Genomic DNA, 19,176 nt, shown 5'->3' with positions numbered 1-19,176 from the left:
CTATCATAACATTTGAGAGAAGGCAATGTATTCTCCTCCCATTACACTACTGCTTCTGCTATCTTTCTGAAATTCAGCATTCCAACTGAGTCACAGGAGGGCAGATGTAGGAGATCTGCATTTTGATGATAATACTTAATCCATTTGATCTCTATATTAAAGATTCATAAGTAACTCTGTATTACTCATGTCCTGGGGAATGTTTCCGAACAAAGAGATGTTGGGGTGCAGGTTCATAATTCCTTGAGAGTGGAGTCACAGATGGATGGGGTGGTGGAGGGGTTGTTTGGTGTGCTTGTTTTTATTGGTCAGTGCGTTGAGTGTGGGAGTTGGGGTGTCATGTTGCAGCTGTACAAGACATTGATTGGGTCACTTTTGGAACATTGTGTTCAGTTCTGATCTCTTTGCTATTAGGAAAGATGTTATGAAACTTGTGAGGGTGCAGAAAGGAATTACAAGGACGTTGCTGGGATTGGAAGGCTTGAGCTGTGGTGACAGGCTGAATAGGCTGGGGCTATTTTCCTGGGGCATCAGAGGGGTGACCTTATTGAGATTTGTGAAATTGTGAGGGGCAAGGATAGGGTGAATAGTTGGGGTCTTTTTCCCAGGATAGGGGAGTCCAAAACCAGAGGGCATAAGTTTCAGTTGAGAGGGGAAAAGATTTAAAGTGGACCTTTTTAATGCAGAGGGCGGCGCATGTGTTGAGTGAGCTGCCGGTGGAGATGGTGGAGGCTGATACAATTACAATATTTAAAAAGCATCTGGATGGATACATGAATAGGAAAGGTTTAGAGGGGTATGGGCCAAATACTGGGAAATGGTGCTAGACTAATTTTGGATATCTAGTCGGCATAGTCAAGTTGGACTGAGGGGTCTGTTTCTGTGCTGTACACCTCTATGACTCTGTGACTCTACTAAGTGAGGAAGTATGAAATCCAGAGATACTTCTCAGACGTGTTCTGACTCGAGAGACCTGCAGCCTTCTGGACAGATATAGTGACCCTTATCCCTCAACAATCTTCAGTAAAACTGAAAGCAAGAGGATTAGAGGTGATCTGGTTTGGTTATGTTCATATTTAATATTATAATCATGTCCAGGCTGTTAAAATTGTTCCCACAATTTCTACCCCTCTGCACAATTGTGATAAAACCTGATAAACAGCATTTATTGCCAAAGATCACTTTTCACAGACCTCCACAAATATTTTCATGATAATGAAGAAAATGGAAAGAATGTGATTTGATATGGCACCTGAGGATATCCCAAAGCATTTCACATCCGATAAAGTACTTTTGAAGTGTTGTCATTGTTGTGTTGTAGGATTTGCAGCAACCATTTGTACATTAAGTCTCCATGCACAGCAATATTATAATGGCTGGACCGTCAGTTTTAGTGATGTTGACTGAGGGATAAACATTGGCCAGAACACTGGGGAGAACGCTCCTGTTTTTCAAATAGTGCCAAGGGATCTTTTATGTCCATTTAGAGGGCAGAGGGGACCTCAGTTTAATGGCTCTTTTGAAAAAGACACCTTCGACAGTGCAATACTTCTGTCGTATGGAGTATCAGCTGAGATTATGTACTGAATCCTCTGGAGTGGGACTTAAACCTACAACCTTTCGTCTTAGGGATGTGAGTTCTACCCTCATGAATATTGAGTGTTTTTTTAACAAAAGCTAAGCAATGTCTCGGGTCTAATTATTTTAAGTATCGCAACACAATTGCTTATTCTTGTGCATTTCACAAATTTTGAACAAATTTATTTCACATTGGGCACTGTATGTGAGAAATTGGAAAATTTAATCTGTGACAAATATCAAAAGGAGTTTACCATCCATAATATGTGACAATGAGGTGTGGATGTTGCTAATGCTACTGGATTGCCACTTTCCTTTGTTTTTATATGTTCCTATCCCCAATTTGCACTTTTCACTTTTACTTAACTATATAATGTAAATAACCATGGAGGAAAAGTCAATAACTTAAAGCATTTACTTTTTCTGTAGCCTGAAGTGATGACCATGCTTGATTAATTGACATGACCTGAACTATTGGGGTCTGCTGTTAAGAAGAGTAATTGGATTATTAATAGGTTCTAGTATTGCTCAGAAGATACCCTGTACTCCTTCAAAACTCTGTCTGTACACTGTCTTTCACACATTGCCCTAACATTGTTTTACCTTCAAAGCCCAGGTTTCAGAAGAAGAATCAAATTGAATGAATTCTGTTATCAATGGGATGAACTCAGATGTCCGGTAATATGTGCTGAGATAGGCATTCATTTCTATTTATTGGGAAGAAGCTTGTTCTTCCAAGATTGTTCAAATCTGTATAGGCTGTGCAGTCAATCTGTAAAGAGTCACAATTATTATGTCTCTGGTTCTACAGCCATCACTGATAACAACAATAATGTTTTCTATTGCAAATATCAATAGAGTCCATGGTAAATAATTGCAATCTATATTGCATCCTGACAAAGAATTGGCTTGGCACCAGTTCTTGCATCTTCCATCTCTTCCTCATGAGATTTGGACTCTAAACCAGTGACAGGAGAGAACACAATTGGCTGTGTCCATGAATAAGCTCCGAGACTGTGCTGATAAAGCTACTGTCTCTCAGGCCTTTCAGGTTATGATAGTTGTTACACCAACCACCTTGCAGATTAATAGGCCATTGGTACTGTTCCCATTTGGGTAATGGTGATTAGAACATACCTGTAAGTGTCTCTGATGTTCCAGGATGGAAGAAACTGTCAGGTGTTCCTCCCACCACATTCCCCTCCATTCTATATGTTATTGTGCCGGCATTCTTGCAAGTGATGGGCAGCTCTACAGTACTTAAATGAGGCTTTTTAAGATTCTTGTTTATTCAACATTCTATTAACTATTTACACTCTTAGACTTATCATGAGGTCTACACTTTAATGTCACTCTTCACTCTTCACCATGATATCTGTTAGATCACTGCTAACAAAAACTATTTACATATTTGAGTAGTGTACATCATTCCAAAGTAATTGATCTGATGCAATATTTACATCTGCCTGCATCTCCCTAAGATTTCTTTCAGAGGAATAAAAAAACTATTGGTTTCACCAAGTTCCCTCATCTTGTTCACAGTTCCTTCAGGAGTATTTGAGAATCTGTGTTCTCTGATTTTTTATATGTAAAGGAAGAAATATTGTGGTTCTGAGAGGAGATAATAAACATTCCTATAATAGCTATATATCAGATGATGGAAAGGAGTGAGGGACTTAGTGCAATTACAATCACCACAGAAATATTATTGAGCAAATTAATGGAGCTGAGGCTGTCAAGTCTGCAGGTTCAGATGGACTTAATCCTAGGGTGTTAAAGGAGATTGTTCATGAGATAGTAGATACGTGAGTATTAATTTTCCCAAAGTATCCTAGGTTCAACAGACATTCCATCCAACTGGAAGTAGCAAACATAATCTAAAGGAAGGCAGACAGAACACAGAAAACTTTAGGCCAATTAGCTTGAAACCTGTATGGGGAAAGTATTGAAGTTGATCATTAATGAGGTCAGTGCTGTACACTTAGAAAAAAGTCAAGGCAATCAAAATAAGTTAACATGGTTTTGTGAAGGGAAATCATGAAATAAAGTTTACCAATTTATTGAAAGGAACAGCAAGCACTGTGAATAAAAGGAAGCTAGTTGATGTATTGTACTTAGATTTATGTAATGCATTTGTTGGGATGCTGCATTAAAGGTTATTGAGAAAAATAAAAGCTCATGCGCAGGGGATAACATGTTATTGTGGGAAGAAGATTGGTTGACTGGCAGAAAACAGAGACTATGCATAAATGGGTCTTCATCTAATTGACAGGATTTAATGAGTGGAGTCCCACATAGTTTGATGCTAGAGATGTAGAATTAAAATCACAAACCATAATTGAATGGTAAAATAAATTTAAGCAGTCAAATGGCCTATTTCTTCTCTTTTTGGGGATTTTCATAGGTTAAAAACTCACATTTTTAGTCAAGGCATTCCTTCTTCCTGTAACCTTTTCAGAAATAGAAGACAACACCTTCTAATTGCTCTAAAATGTTTCTCACTGTTCTTTAGAATATTTCAGGTGCAGAAGTCATGCCTAAAGGTCAACAGTTAAAGCATTGCAAGGCCAAATGTTTTGATGAATGTTGTTAAAAGTTTAGATTATTCTTCCAAGCTTCAAAACTGCCAGAAATTTCTGCTTGTACTGAGTTTGAGAAAATGGTGCCCATTCCTGAGTTTCACTAAACTTTCTTACACTGGAGTCCAAGGGTGGAGTTTTCTGTCTATTGCTTCATTTATATTCTCACAACGTCTTAGTGAGCCACTCAGCTTTGGAACTGGCAACAACCTGGAAAACCAACTCTTTGGCTTGGTCACCTGTGAGATCACTCCTTGCTGAAGCATTGCCTCAACATCATGTTTCACTTTTCCCAACATGTAGATATAGATCTTTTCTAGGTGTGAATCATCTTGGAACCACTCTCAGCATTATGTAGTAAGCTCCCTTTATCTTCTCAGGTCTCTGAATAAGTTTGGGAATTCATTTCTGAATGTAATTTTCCTTGCTATCAACTTCATTTACCTTGTAAATAGGTCGAGCCACCATTGTTGATTTTTAATCATGCATCACGTGTCAGTGATTGCTCTGTCTTTACACTGAAGTATTGCAGCCAATCAACATTTTAGTTGGAGTTGGATACCTCCTCGTCTGCGGAGTGGAATGGTGGATGCCTGAAGTGTCTCTTGATTCAGCCGCTTTACTGTGTCTGAGATGACTGATTCACCTGCTTGGTGGCAATGTGAACATTTGTTTGCTGCCCATTTATTTCAATGTCAGCACTTTCATACTTGCCTTTTTGATTCTTTCATTTCTTTCAGCAATATTATTTTATTACTGCCTGGATATTTAACATCTTGGATATTATTCATTTTGATGGGTTTGTCCATACGTTTTGAGGTTAAAGTCTCCTTACTGTGACAGTATGTACTGCGACACTCCACATTTTTAGCGGGACATTCTTTGGTCCAATGCAGCCACGATGAGAACATTACACAATGGCAGCTGTATCCTTATTTACTTATCTTCAGTTTTGGTGTGCTTTCACTTTTGTGTCCAACATATTCTACTTTTGATGCTTCTAATGTTATTTTCCACAAACTCTCTCTTGTGGTAAAAGCTTTGTTCTATTTCCTAACATCAGTTTATCTCACTCATTCTATTGCCTTTACTAAAGTTCAGCTTTCCCTGGACTGTCAGAAATCTGACAGAACATCTTCAAAACTCTAACTATGATCCAACCCATAATTAAGTCATCCTTTAATGCCTCCTATTCACAGTAATCTACTAAACCCTATAGGTCATTGATAAACTAATCTATGCTGTCTCTGAGGTTTCGCTTCTGATAAGTACATGTTGCTCTCTTTAGGATTATATTTTTCCAAATACTGAAGTACACTTCACAAGCTTTGATGACCTCATTGAAGAATGTTTCTTCAGTTAATTCCTGTGTTGCTAGAACAATATCCACATCCTGCCAATTGCATAGAGTAGGTTACTGATTTAGTCCTCATTTGATTTGGCTGCTAACCTTGAAATCTTCCTGAATGCAGTCAATCATCTGTGCCAGTGCTACTTCTCTGAGTTTTAAACATTCAGAAAGTTCTTACAAACAGACATACGGACATTGAACAAGAAACAAGTGCAAGCCACTCAATCCTTTGAGCCTGCTCTATCTCTCAATAAGATGATGGTTGACCTAATGTTAACCTCAATTCTACATTTCTGCACATCCCCAATAATCTTTCATCTCCTTGGTAATCAAGAATCTACCCATCTCTGCCTTAAAAATATTTAAAGATTGCGCTTCCACTGCTTCTTGAGAAAGGGAATTCACAACTCTCTTGAGAAAAAAACTTTCCTCATCTCTGTCTGAAATGGGTCCTTATTTTTAAGCTCATTCCAAATTCTTCTGCGAGAGGAAACATCCTTTCAAGGTCCATCTGGTTAAGTCCCTTCAGGATGTTTTAATTAATTCATCTCTGACTCATCTTAACACCAGAGGATGCAGACTGCTTCCCATGTAGTTTTATTTCTTTGGCATTGCTATATTTTAGGCTGCTTCTCAGTCATTGGGCTGTTCTGCTAGTAACGCTCCCTCTGCACTGACCTGCTGCTGGGATTGCTATAGAAACTTGTCCAAATCCTGTAACCTGCTGCTGGGTCTCTTACATGCTATAATCAACCATTATCGTGCTGAGAATCTTGGGAGAAGAGGTTGGATACTTTACCTCTCTTACGCTCACCTTTATTGGTCAGTGCATTGAGTAAAGGAGTTGTGATGTCATGTTGCAGCTGTACAGGACAATGGTTAGGCCACTTTTGGAATACTGCATTCACTTCTGGTCTCCTTGCTATAGGAAAGATGTTGTGAAACTTGAAAGGGTTCAGAAAAGATTTACAAGGATGTTGCCAGGGTTGGAGAGTTTGAGCTATAGGGAGAGGTTGAATAGACTGGGACTATTTTCCCTGAAGCTTCAGAGGCTAAGGGATGACTTTATAAATAATGAGTGGCATGGTTAGGGTAAATAGACAAGGTCTTTTTCCCAGGGTGGAGGAGTCCAAAACTAGAGGGGAATGATTTAAAAAGGTCTAAGCGGCAGCTTTTTCACGCAGAGGATGTCACGTGTATGGAATGAGCTGCCAGAGGAAGTGGTGGAGACTGGTACAATTACAACATTTAAAAAGCATCTGGATGAGTATATGAATAAGAAGCAATTAGAGGGATATGGGCCAAATGCTGGCAAATGGGACTAAATTAATTTAGATTATCTGGACAGCATGGACAAGTTGGACAAAATGGTCTATTTCCATGCTGTACATCTTGATGACTCTTTGACTTAAGAGAGGTTGCAGGAGTTCAATAAAAAAATAAAATACCACAAATACTGGAAATCTAAAATAAAAAGAGAAAATGCTGATGAACCTCAGCTAGTTTGGCAGCACCTATGGAAAGAGAAACTGACTTAACATTTGAAGTCTAATATAACTCTTTATCTGAGTCTGAACAACAGCATCTCTTTTTAGAGTATCTCCATTATTAAAAGCAGTTACTGTTTCGGGTCCAGTATGATTCTCTCCATCATATTACCTTTTATATCAACACTAAAGTAACTTACTGATGATATCCTTGAGTATCGAACTTTGAATCCACCTATCCCCAGAGTTGCTCTCTTGTACAGTATTTACCTTCATCTGTAGTCCCCATGCCTGACTGAAACAGGTGATAGCATTTTAAGTTCAGGTGGTATGTCAGCAGTCAGTTAAATTTGGGGATTATTTCAGCAAGGTCAGTGGATAAGATTTCTACACCACCATTACACACACAGAAAATGATGGCAGGCAAATGATTACTGCCCATACAGTGAACGCAAAGATACATGGCAAAGTTTTCTTTAATTAGCTTTCAACTAGTTTCATTTGCTGCACCCTCTTTCTCCTTCTTGAGTGCCCTGACTTAAGGCAGGTCTGTGGTCATGAGTGCCACCACAGATAGAGGAAGAAGGAAGGTCCTGAATCCACCCCAAATGGGAGGAGGATAAAACACTACGTTGTTGTCACCAACCAGATCCTCACCAGCTATCCAGCTCCAACTAAACCTGAATTCCTGCTGCACCAGACACGGTTACACATGTGTTGTAGTTATGAATTGTGATTGCAGAGGTTGTAATTTTTTTTAATCATAGGAATCTCTCCCACTCCTATAGCACCCAGTTATTGTCATATGTTCAAAGGATTTAATAGGTTGATACTCAGCCAGTTTGGTCACATCATAAACCCACCTTCCTTCGCCATCAAGCCCCTATAGAGGGACTTGAGCCCAGGCCTTCTGGTTCACAGACAGGCATCTATCCTTTATGTCACATTACCTGCTGGTTGGCTGCTACTTGTCTTCTGTGTTAAATGTTGAGCAAGTATTATGTTAGTAGACAAGCAGTTCAATTATCTGTTTCTAACATCCAGGAGAAACTTGGAAAGCATTTTCAAATGTTGAGCTGAAGATGACAGTGCTTGAAGAGCAGATCAGTAAAATGGGTCTGTAAAGGATCTGTAAAATTCCCAAATTTCACTTTATCCTAGGAAATAGAGGGTCATCTCATTACAACTGACAGAGCTTTGTGCTGTTGTCAAGTCAATATGATTGTGGCCCAAGGGCAGGATTTCTTGCTCTGAACTGTACAAGATAAAAGAAAACATTTCCTGGCACCTTACTCGGTTCCAGCTAAAGGAAACTTAGTGGATAAAATGATGATAAAGTAAAACTAATTTGATGGCTTACAAGGGATCAGTGCATGTATGCTCTGTTTTTTTTTAATGTGGTGTTTCCCTTGATGATTGCCTGTGTTTCGCATTTTACATCCTCATTTTGTTCTCCTTCGAAGTGCTTCACCAATGACGTAAATAAATAGGCAATCATTGTTGGGAATCAAAGAGAGTCCCTTTCATCGGGGCTATTTTGACTCTGAATCAGAAGGTGGTGTGGCAGTTTGTGTTACTATGTCTGGTATTAAGATGGCTGTCAGAGACAACATTGTCAACTTTTTAATCACATCTTTTGTCACTTGGGAAGGGAGATGATGGATGAATGTGCAGTGGCATTGGCTTGTAAGGAAACAATCTTACCTGTGCTTCATCACCATTCTACTGTTATGTGTGGGATAAACCCCACTAGATACCTGCAGCTGTAGTTCTCTCATGAAGTCCATTACTCATCTTTTCACAGATCTGAGGGAGGTGCTGGTATAGTGGCAATGCCACTGGCTTAATAATCCAGAGCCTCAGGCTAAAACTCAGTAGACATTGGTTTGAATACCATCATGGAGGATGAGGAAGTCTTAAGTCAATAAGAAGTTAGTCTTTTGACGATTCTGTAACCACTGCTGATGGTTGTGAAGACCCATGTGCTTCACTAATGTCTTTTCAGAAAATAAACCTTCCTTTCTTACTTAGTCTAGCCTGTACATGACTCCAGACCCACAGCAATGTGGTTAACTCTTAATCCCTGCACTTTGAGAGCTAGAAATATGCAATAAATGCTGGCCCAGTTGGGGACACTCACAAATCATGAATGAATAAAAACCTTCTAAATTTTGCATCAATTTGAAATTGTGCTCATCACACACAAAACTAGATTCTTATTTTGGATCAATAAAAGCAATGTCCTGATATCACCCCTTGAGGAATCCCACTTTATGACCTTCCTCCAGTCCAAAATGCAACCATTTGCAATTACAGTACCCCATGTTTCCTCTCATTCACTTAACTTCATGCTGCCACCATCTCTTTTACTCCATGGTTTTCAACTTTGCTAACAAGTCTTTCATGTAGCAATTTATCAAATGTCTTTTTAGAAGTCCATGTAAGGCACATCAACCGTATCACCCTCATCGAGCCTATATGTATTACTTCATCAAAAAGCACAATCAAATTAATTTAGAACAACTTAACTTGAACAAATCCATGCTGGATTTCTTAATTAATCCATACTTGTCCAAATGACTGATGACTTTATTCAGGATTATTCTTTTCAAGAGCTTTCTGACCATTGAGGTTAAGCTGACTGTCCTGTAATCGCTGGATTTATCATTTTTTACTGATCTGGGTGCAAATTTACAATTCTCAATTCTTCTGGAAACCACCTCTGATTCTAAGGTGATGCACCATCCTGACTTGAAACTATATAATCTTGCCTTTATTGACACTGTGTCAAAATCCCCGAATTCCCTCCCTAATAACATTATACCTAAACCACATAAATTACAGAAATTCAAGAAGATGGCTCACTGCTAACTTTTCAACAGAAATTAGTAATTGACAATAAAGTCAATTAAAAACCAAAAGTACAATGGATGTTGCAAATCAGAGACAAAAATAGAAATTGCTGAAACAGCTCAGCAGGTCTGGCAGCATCTGTGGAGAGAAAGTGGAGTTGACAATTCAGGTCAAGTGACCCTTCCTCAAAAATGTTTATCTCTGATTCCTCGCCACAGATGCTGCTAGGCCTGCTGAGCTTTCCAGCAATTTCTAATCAACGCAATTGTGCTGCTGCTGCTCAAATGCTGTGATTAAATAAAAATAGTGCCAGTACTTTGAAATATTCTCCACAGAAAGAATTTGCAAAAATGTTATTTTTAAGCACTGGATTCTAAAAGATAGATTTGCATGGATTTCATAAGAAATATCACAGACTATGAAGCATTTTCAGAATGCATATTAAATTCAAGCTTCTACACCATGATGTAGGATGATTAGAAACGATAGAGACATGATTATCTTATCCAGAGAGTTCTATATTCACACCAAAGAGAACTTTCACACAAAAACACAGTTGGTCAGTCGTTATACATGATTGCACACTTATAACAAGTGGATTCCTCTCCATTCACAGTCAAACTTTGTGGAGTGTTTACAATTCCTTAAATATTTAGATGAAATGTCACTGTGCAGATATGCTATTATGAAACCATTCTCTTGACTGCGACTGTAGAGAAGTAGTGTTGAGGTGGCAAGAACTTCTAAAGGAAAGCTCATTTGCTAATCAATGAACTAATCATGATTGTAAGCATGTTTACATGGAGTCAGATTTTAGATGAAGTCCTTATAAGATACCAGAATTTTAATAAATAGCCAAATATGGTAAGCATTCAAAGGTTTCAAGGGTATTTGTTTTGATAACTTAATATGTTAGGTGTATGGGCAAAACACGATAGGTAATCTTACATTTACCTATCTCTTTCAGATCTGTAAACCTTTCCTCAATTGAGCCACGTATTTAGGCTAACATTTCACTGATGTTGACATAATTTCTTTTCAAACACTGTGGCCTTCTCTCCTGCATGAATAGTGTCCTAGAGTATCTGGATCTAACAGGATAACCTTCCTTCACCCCATTTACAGTCATAAAGTCATAACAATGTACAGCATGGAAACAGACCCTTTGGTCCAACTCATCCATGCTGACCAGTTAGCCTAAATTAATCTAATCCCATTTGCCAACACTAGGCCCATGTCCCTCTAAAACCTTCCTATTCATATAGTCATCCAGATGCATTGTAAATGCTGTAATTGTACCAGCCTGCACCACTTCCTGTGGCAGCTCATTCTATAAAGGTACCACCTCTGCATGAAAAAGTTACGCCTAAGATCATTTTTAAATCCTTCCCCTCTCACCCTAAACCTCTGCCCCCTAGTTCTGGACTCCCCCACCTCACGGAAAATACCTTGTCTATTTATCCTATTCATGTCCTTCATTATTTTATAGACCTCTGTAAGGCACCCCTCAGCCTATTCATTCTATGAATACACTCTATGGAAAACAGCCCCAGCCTATTCATTCAGCACAACTTTCAACTTAATGTTAGAGCAGGTTATTGCATCATTCTCACTGATATAGTTGTTAATAAAGATGTCAGTACCTTTCTAATAGCAGCACTCATAAGCAGGACTATCAAACCTGACCTTCAGGTTAATGTTCTGAGAACATTGGTTCAAATCCCACCATGGTGGGTTTTGAATTCAATAAAATTTGACATTTAAAAATATATTTCCCTAACTTTGTTTAGAAAAGCAGATATGGTTTATTGATCCCTTTAAGGGAAGAAAATCTGCCTTGCTGACCTTGTGTAGCCAAATGTGTCTCTAGACCTATGGTGATGTGGTTAACTCTTAATGCGGAGTCTGTACATTCTTCCTGTGTCTGTGTGGGGTTCCTCCGGTCTCCTCGCACAGTCTAAAGATGTGCAGGTTAGGTAGATTGGCCATGCTAAATTGCCCATAGTGTTTGGGAATGTGTAGTCTAGCTGTTAATGTTACATGCATGGTGGGGGGGGGGGGGGGGGGTTAGCGGGGGAGGTGGAATGGGAGAGTGGGGGAGTAGGTCTGGGTGGGATGCTGATCAGAGAGTTGATATGGACTCAATGGGCCTGTTTCCATACTGTCAGGATTCTATGATTCCAATACCCTCAAACAAATAGAGATGGGCACATCTCATGAATGAGTTAAAAAAAGTCTTTGTGTCTTACACCAGAAATAGTTTTCAGTTATTAGCAGGTTATATATTCAGAATATAGTCCACATTTTTAATGTAGATTCACTTCTGAGAGTCAGTCAGCATTAGAGCAATAGGTTCTGGATTAGTGGTGCTGGAAGAGCACAGCAGTTCAGGCAGCATCCAAGGAGCAGTAAAATCGATGTTTCGGGCAAAAGCCCTTCATCAGGAATAAAGGCAGACAGCCTGAAGGGTGGAGAGATAAGCTAGAGGAGGGTGGGGGTGGGGAGAAAGTAGCATAGAGTACAACAGGTGAGTGGGAGAGGGGATGAAGGTGATAGGTCAGGGAGGAGGGTGGAGTGGATATGTGGAAAAGAAGATAGGCAGGTAGGACAGTGCTGAGCTGGAAGTTTGGAACTAGAGTGAGATGGGGGAAGGGGAAATGAGGAAATTGTTGAAGTCCACATTGATGCCCTGGGGTTGAAGTGTTCCGAGGCGGAAGATGAGGCGTTCTTCCTCCAGGCATCTGGTGGTGAGGGAGCAGTGGTGAAGGAGGCCCAGGACCTCCATGTCCTCGGCAGAGTGGGAGGGGGAGTTGAAATGTTGGGCCACAGGGCGGTGTTGTTGATTGGTGTGGGTGTCCCGGAGATGTTCCCTAAAGTGCTCTGCTAGGAAGCGTCCAGTCTCCCCAATGTAGAGGAGACCGCATCGGGAGCAACGGATACAATAAATGATATTGGTGGATGTGCAGGTAAAACTTTGATAAATGTGGAAGGCTCCTTTAGGGCCTTGGATGGAGGTGAGAGGAGGAGATGTGGGCGCAGGTTTTACAATTCCTGCGGTGGCAGGGGAAGGTGCCAGGATGGGAGGGTGGGTTGTAGGGGGCGTGAACCTGACCAGGTAGTCATGGAGGGAACGGTCTTTGTGGAAGGCGGAAAGGGGTGGGGAGGGAAATATATCCCTGGTGGTGGGGTCTTTTTGGAGGTGGCAGAAATGTCGGCGGATGATTTGGTTTGCGTGAAGGTTGGTAGGGTGGAAGGTGAGCACCAGAGCTTTCTGTCCTTGTTACGGTTGGAGGGGTGGACTCTGAGGGCGGAGGTGTGGGATGTAGACGAGATGCGTTGGAGGGCATCTTTAACCACGTGGGAAGAGAAATTGCGGTCTCCAAAGAAGGAGGCCATCTGGTGTGTTCTGTGGTGGAACTGGTACTCCTGGGAGCAGATCCGGCGGAGGCGGAGGAATTGGGAATACGGGATGACATTTTTGCAGGAGGTAAGGTGGGAAGAGGTGTAATCCAGGTAGCTTTGGGAGTCGGTGGGTTTGTAAAAAATGTCAGTGCCAAGTCGGTCATCAATAAGGGAGTTGGAGAGGTCCAGGAAGGGGACAGAGGTGTCAGAGATGGTCCAGGTAAATTTAAGGTCAGGGTGGAATGTGTTGGTGAAGTTGATGAATTGCTCAACCTCCTCGCGGGTGTATGGCACCAATGCAGTCATCAATGTAGCGGAGGAAGAGGTGGGGAGTGGTGCTGGTATAATTACGGAAGATTGACTGTTCTACGTAGCCAACAAAGAGACAGGCATAGCTGGGGCCCATACGTGTGCCCATGGCTACCCCTTTGGTCTGGAGGAAGTGGGAGGATTCAAAGGAGAAATTGTTAAGGGTGAGGACCAGTTTAGCCAAACAAATGAGAGTGTTGGTGAAAGGGTACTGTTGGGGATGTCGGGAGAGGAAAAAATGGAGGGCTTGGAGGCCCTGGTCATGGCAGATGGAGGTGTAGAGGGATTGGATATCCATGGTGAAGATGAGGCATTGGGGGCCGGGGAAATGGAAGTCTTGGAGGAGGTGGAGGGTGTGGGTGGTGTCTCGAATGTATGTGGGGAGTTCCTGGACTAGGGGGGATAGGACAGTGTCGAGGTAGGTAGAGATGAGTTCAGTGGGGCAGGACCATGCTGAGACAATGGGTCAGCCAGGGTGGTCAGGCTTGTGGATCTTGGGAAGGAAGTAGAACTGGGCAGTGCGGGGTTCCCGGACTATGAGGTTGGAAGCTGTGGGTGGGAGATCTCCTGAGGTGACGAGGTTCTGTATGGTCTGGGAGATGATGGTTTGGTGATGGGGTGTGGGGTCATGGTCGAAGGGGCAGTAGGAAGAGGTGTCCTCGAGTTGGCGTTTGGCTTCAACAGTGTAGAGGTCAGTGCACCAGGCTACCACTGCGCCCTCTTTATCTGCTGGCTTGATGGTGAGGTCGGGATTGGAGCAGAGGGATTGGAGGGCTGCGCGTTGTGAAGGTGAGAGGTTGGAGTGGGGGAGGGGGGTAGACAGGTTGAGGCGGTTAATGTCCCGGCGGCAGTTGGAAATGAAGAGGTCGAGGGCAGGTAATAGGCCAGCGCGGGGTGTCCAGGTGGATGCAGTGTGTTGGAGGTGGGCGAAGGGGTCCTCGGAAGGTGGGCAGGAGTCCTGATTGTAAAAGTGAGCTCGGAGGCGGAGGCGACTGAAGAATTGTTCGACGTCACAGGGTGTATTAAAATCATTGATATGTGGACGGAGGGGGATGAAGGTGAGTCCTTTGCTGAGGACTGATCGTTTGTCCTCAGTGAGGGGGAGGTCAGAGCATGTTTGAAAATAAAGAGTAAAATGCCTGATAGTAGAATTTAAAATTGTGGACATCTCTGCTAATCCTAGAATAGAATATTTAGCGCAGGATTATATGCACTTCAATGGACATTGTGGCTTTCAAACTACATCATAAATGTATGACAAGAGACTGTGGAATACATTAAAATCCATCAGCATCTGCTTTTAATGGTTTACATAAAACAATTGCAATTCACTGATTGTCCCCATACAGTTGTAAATTAAAATCCTATCAATAACAACTCAATCCCTGTGTTATTTAATTTTTACTTCTATGATAATACCAATGCAGCAAGAAATTCCTACAATCACTCTTTTGGTGTTTTTGCTACCTTCTGATGACAGGAATGTTCTATTATTACGAGCGATCACTTAAAAGCCTGTCAAAATGTCTTTTTCAGAGAATGCACCACATCTTCCCACTAGCCAGGCTGATCACTCAGGAGGAGGCGTGACCTGGAAAAAGTAAACTTGGTGCTGCGATCACAGACATGTTTGCATGAAGAGCACACTAGGAACAGTATCAGGCACATTTAAAAGTGAGGTAGCAGAGTGATGAAGCAGCAGAGCAGATTTACAAACATGCCAAATATCAGAAGCAGCATGCTATGGACAGAGTTCAGTGATTCCATGGCCACCAGGTCATGTTAAAGTGATGACGTTTTGCCACATCCATTTGTGAACATTGGTGGACATTAAACAACTGATAGGAGGAGCAGGCTCCCCAAACATCCATCATTCAGTAGTGGCAGAGCCCTGACATCAATACAAAAGACAAGGCTGAAGAATTCCCAACCATCTTCAGCCAGAAGTTCCAGATGGATGATTCATCTCAGCCTCCTCCTTGGTCCTCAGCATGACAGGTGTCAATTTGCAGTCAAGTTAATTCATCTTATTTTATATTAAAAATGGCTGAAGATATTCAATTCAGCAAAGACTATGAGTCCCAAGAACATTCTAGCTCTAGTAATGAAGGTTTGTGCTCTAGAACCTACTGTACCCTCAAGTCAAGCTGTCTTAGTCCAATGAAAATACTTGCATCTACCAAAGAAATAAGAAAACTTATGCTGGTATGTCTTGTCCCCAAAAGGCAGGACAAATCCAACCTGACAATTACTACCCCATTAGTTGATTCTCAATCATCAACAAAATGATGGAAAATGTCATTGACAGTGCTATCAAACAGCACTTACTCAGGGATAACCTGCACATTGATGCTGAATTTGAGTTTAGATTAGATTACTTACAGTGTGGAAACAGGCCCTTCGGCCCAACAAGTCCACATCGACCCTCTGAAGAGTAACCCACCCAGACCCATTTCCCTCTGACTAACGCACCTAACACTATGGGCAATTTAGCATAGCCAATCTACCTGACCTACACATGTTTTGGACTGTGGGAGGAAACCGGAGCACCTGGAGGAAACCCACGCAGACACGGGAAGAATGTGCAAACTCCACACATACAGTCGCCCAAGGCTAGAATTGAACCTGGGACCCTGGTGCTGTGAGGCAGCAGTGCTAACCACTGAGCCACCGTGCTGCCCTAGAGTTCTTCCAGGACCGCTTGACTCCAGACATCATGAAAGCCTTTTTCTTGAAAACATAGAACATTACAGCGCAGTACAGGCCCTTCAACCCTCAATGTTGCGTCGCCCTGTGAAACCAATCTGAAGCCCATCTAACCTACACTATTCAATTCTCCTTCGTATGCCTATCCAATGACCATTTAAATGCCTGTAAAGTTGGTGAGTCTACAACTGTTGCAGGCAGTGCGTTCTACACCCCTACTGCTCTCTGAGTAAAGAAACTACTTCTGACATCTGTTCTGTATCTATCAACCCTCATGCAAGTCATCACCATCCGAGGAAAAAGGCTCTCACTGTCCACTCAACCTAACCCTCCGATTGCCTTATACGTCTCAATTACGTCACCTATCAACCTCCTTCTCTCTAACAAAAATAGCCTCAAGTCCCTCAACCTTTCCTCGTAAGACCCTTCCTCCAGACCAGGCAACATCCTCATAAATCCCGTCTGAACCCTTTCCAAAGCTTCCAAATCTTTCCTATAATGCAGTGACCAGAACTGTACGCAATACTCCAAGTGCAGCTGCACCAGAGTTTTGTACAGCTACAGCATGACCTCATGGTTCAGTGGACAAAAGAGTTAAATTCCAGAAGTGACATGAGAGTGATTATCCCTGACATCAAAATAGCATCTGACCCAGTGGAGCATCAAGGGACATAATAAAAATAAAGTTAATAGGAATTAGCGGTGGCGGGGGTGTGGGCGTGGGGGGGGTGGGGAATCATTACTGGTTGGAATCATGCCGAGAAAAAAGAAGATACTTGTGGGTTCAGAAACAGAAGTTGCTGGAAAAGCTCAGCAAGTCTGGCAGCATCTGTGAAGCGAAATCAGAGTTAACGTTTCGGGTCCAGAACTCTGAGGAACACTGTACCTGTAATTTGCGTTAACTCATGCAACATCTCACCTGGCATGACCAAGGATCTGCAGGCTGGCAATTGGTCTATTCAGAAATGAAGATTCACAGTAAAAACTAGCAACTCTGAGTAAAATCGTCCTCAAGTCGAATGATAATTGACAGGCAACAGCAATATCTTCCCATTCATGAAGTGGTGAAGAAACCTTACAAAACCTTCAATAAATAAACTCTTAAAAAGCTTAATTGTCTCCAAACCTGTTGTTGTCTTCAGATCTGCTACATCGCTGGCCTGCTAAAGTCAGATCTTAATACTTTTCCAATTGTCAGTTTCTTTAGAGAAGCTTGGTCAGATTTAGTAAAATGAAGTAAATTCATTGCTGCACTAAGTCAAACCCATGCATCATGATTTACAAACAAGTTGACACAGAAAATTGTTGAGGCATAGTTATGGAGAAGGCAAAATTTGGTGTTAGGTTTCCATTTCATCTGAAGATGGATAGATACAGAAAGGAAGATGCAGTCTTAGATCATGTTTAGTTTTTCTTTGAAAATGGTACTTTGAGAAAAATTAAGCTTGTTATTCCTGTTGAATGAATCATGCTACTGCAGCAACTCAATTTTCTCTCTGCTCAAGGTTGAGACTTGATTTAGAAAAGATTCCAGACATTTTAGCATGGACAAGCTGAAATTCTTCCCTTCGGTATTGCTGCCTACTATATGCCCTTGACAGAACCTTAGAAAATATTGACCTACCAAGGATCAAAGACTTTTATACCAAGTATGTGTTATTTCTGCTGTACTTAATGTGACTGAGAAGTTGAAATTATCATATTGTGATGCTAGATACTGTTCTTGTTACTAGCATTCAAATTAGAGCCATCATAGGAATCCTAATTCACTTCAGCATTTTCTCAATACCTCTCTTTAAAGGTGTTGGGTTATGTTGGGTCACAGCTCGACATGAAATAACCACCCAATGCCCAACAATGTTTACTTTTCGGGGGGTTTTGGGGTGAATGGGGGTGGGGTGTCACTTCTAAGGAGAGAAATAATTTCTTGTATATAATAACCCTTGGACATTGACTACAATACTAGAACTTCATCTCACCTCAAACAATACATCAGTAAGTTAGCACCAGCCATAGATCAATTCTAGTTATTTGGCTCAGCCCCATATACTTATACAGGGAACCACCTAGGGAAGCTATTAATCCACTGAAAGATTCAAAATTTTAGCCAGTGCTGTTAAGGGACATAAGTGAAAGCACAGGATCAAGGCCAACCACATGACTGGTGTAAGTAATAGAAAAGCAGAAGCATTGAAACACAAAAAAGCAATAGAAAAAAGCAATAGAAAAGGAGAAAAAAAAAGAAAAAATGTAGATTGCACAGACAGCTTCTGAGCAGCAGTGGGAAATTCAGGCAACAGATCTCCTAATATAGAAACCACTTGAGATGATAAAGGAAATAGAAGGAATGGTCCAGTCCTATGGAAGCTGCTGTGTTCACAAAGAACATTGCTTCAAAAAGCCTTTTGTCTTCCTGTCCTTAGATTCTTTGTCAGAATCGAGTTCATACATACTGAATAGACTTGCATATATTGACTGTTCTGTTTTCCTACTTGGGTATCTATTTGAGGAGGCCTGAGCATTAAAATATAATAGAAATATCTGTCTGTCAAGTTTGATCTGAAACAATATCCAATTTATGTTCATTAAAAGTCATATTATCCTACAATATTTTAAAATTTTATTTGAATCTAATATTTAGGTAACAATATAATGCTCAATAATTTGGAAAAATATTATAATTTGTTTAACTCCAGTGGAATTGCTAATGGATAATGAAAGAATGAGCTTATACCAACAGAACTGAAACTACAAGTTAATAAATTTAAACTGAAATTTGATTATTAATTGATTTACTAAATGTATTCAATATATGGATATTTTTAAAATTTAATAAATGATGTAGGCAGTTATTAAATGCAGGCAGTAAGTTAATCACCAAATGTAGTAAGTAATTTTACTGTTAAAACTT

The sequence above is a fragment of the Chiloscyllium punctatum genome, chromosome 24 (genome assembly GCF_047496795.1).
Source record: "Chiloscyllium punctatum isolate Juve2018m chromosome 24, sChiPun1.3, whole genome shotgun sequence".
Classification (NCBI taxonomy): domain Eukaryota; kingdom Metazoa; phylum Chordata; class Chondrichthyes; order Orectolobiformes; family Hemiscylliidae; genus Chiloscyllium; species Chiloscyllium punctatum.
The sequence above is the reverse complement of the archived record's forward strand: the minus strand, read 5'-3'. Positions refer to the sequence as shown.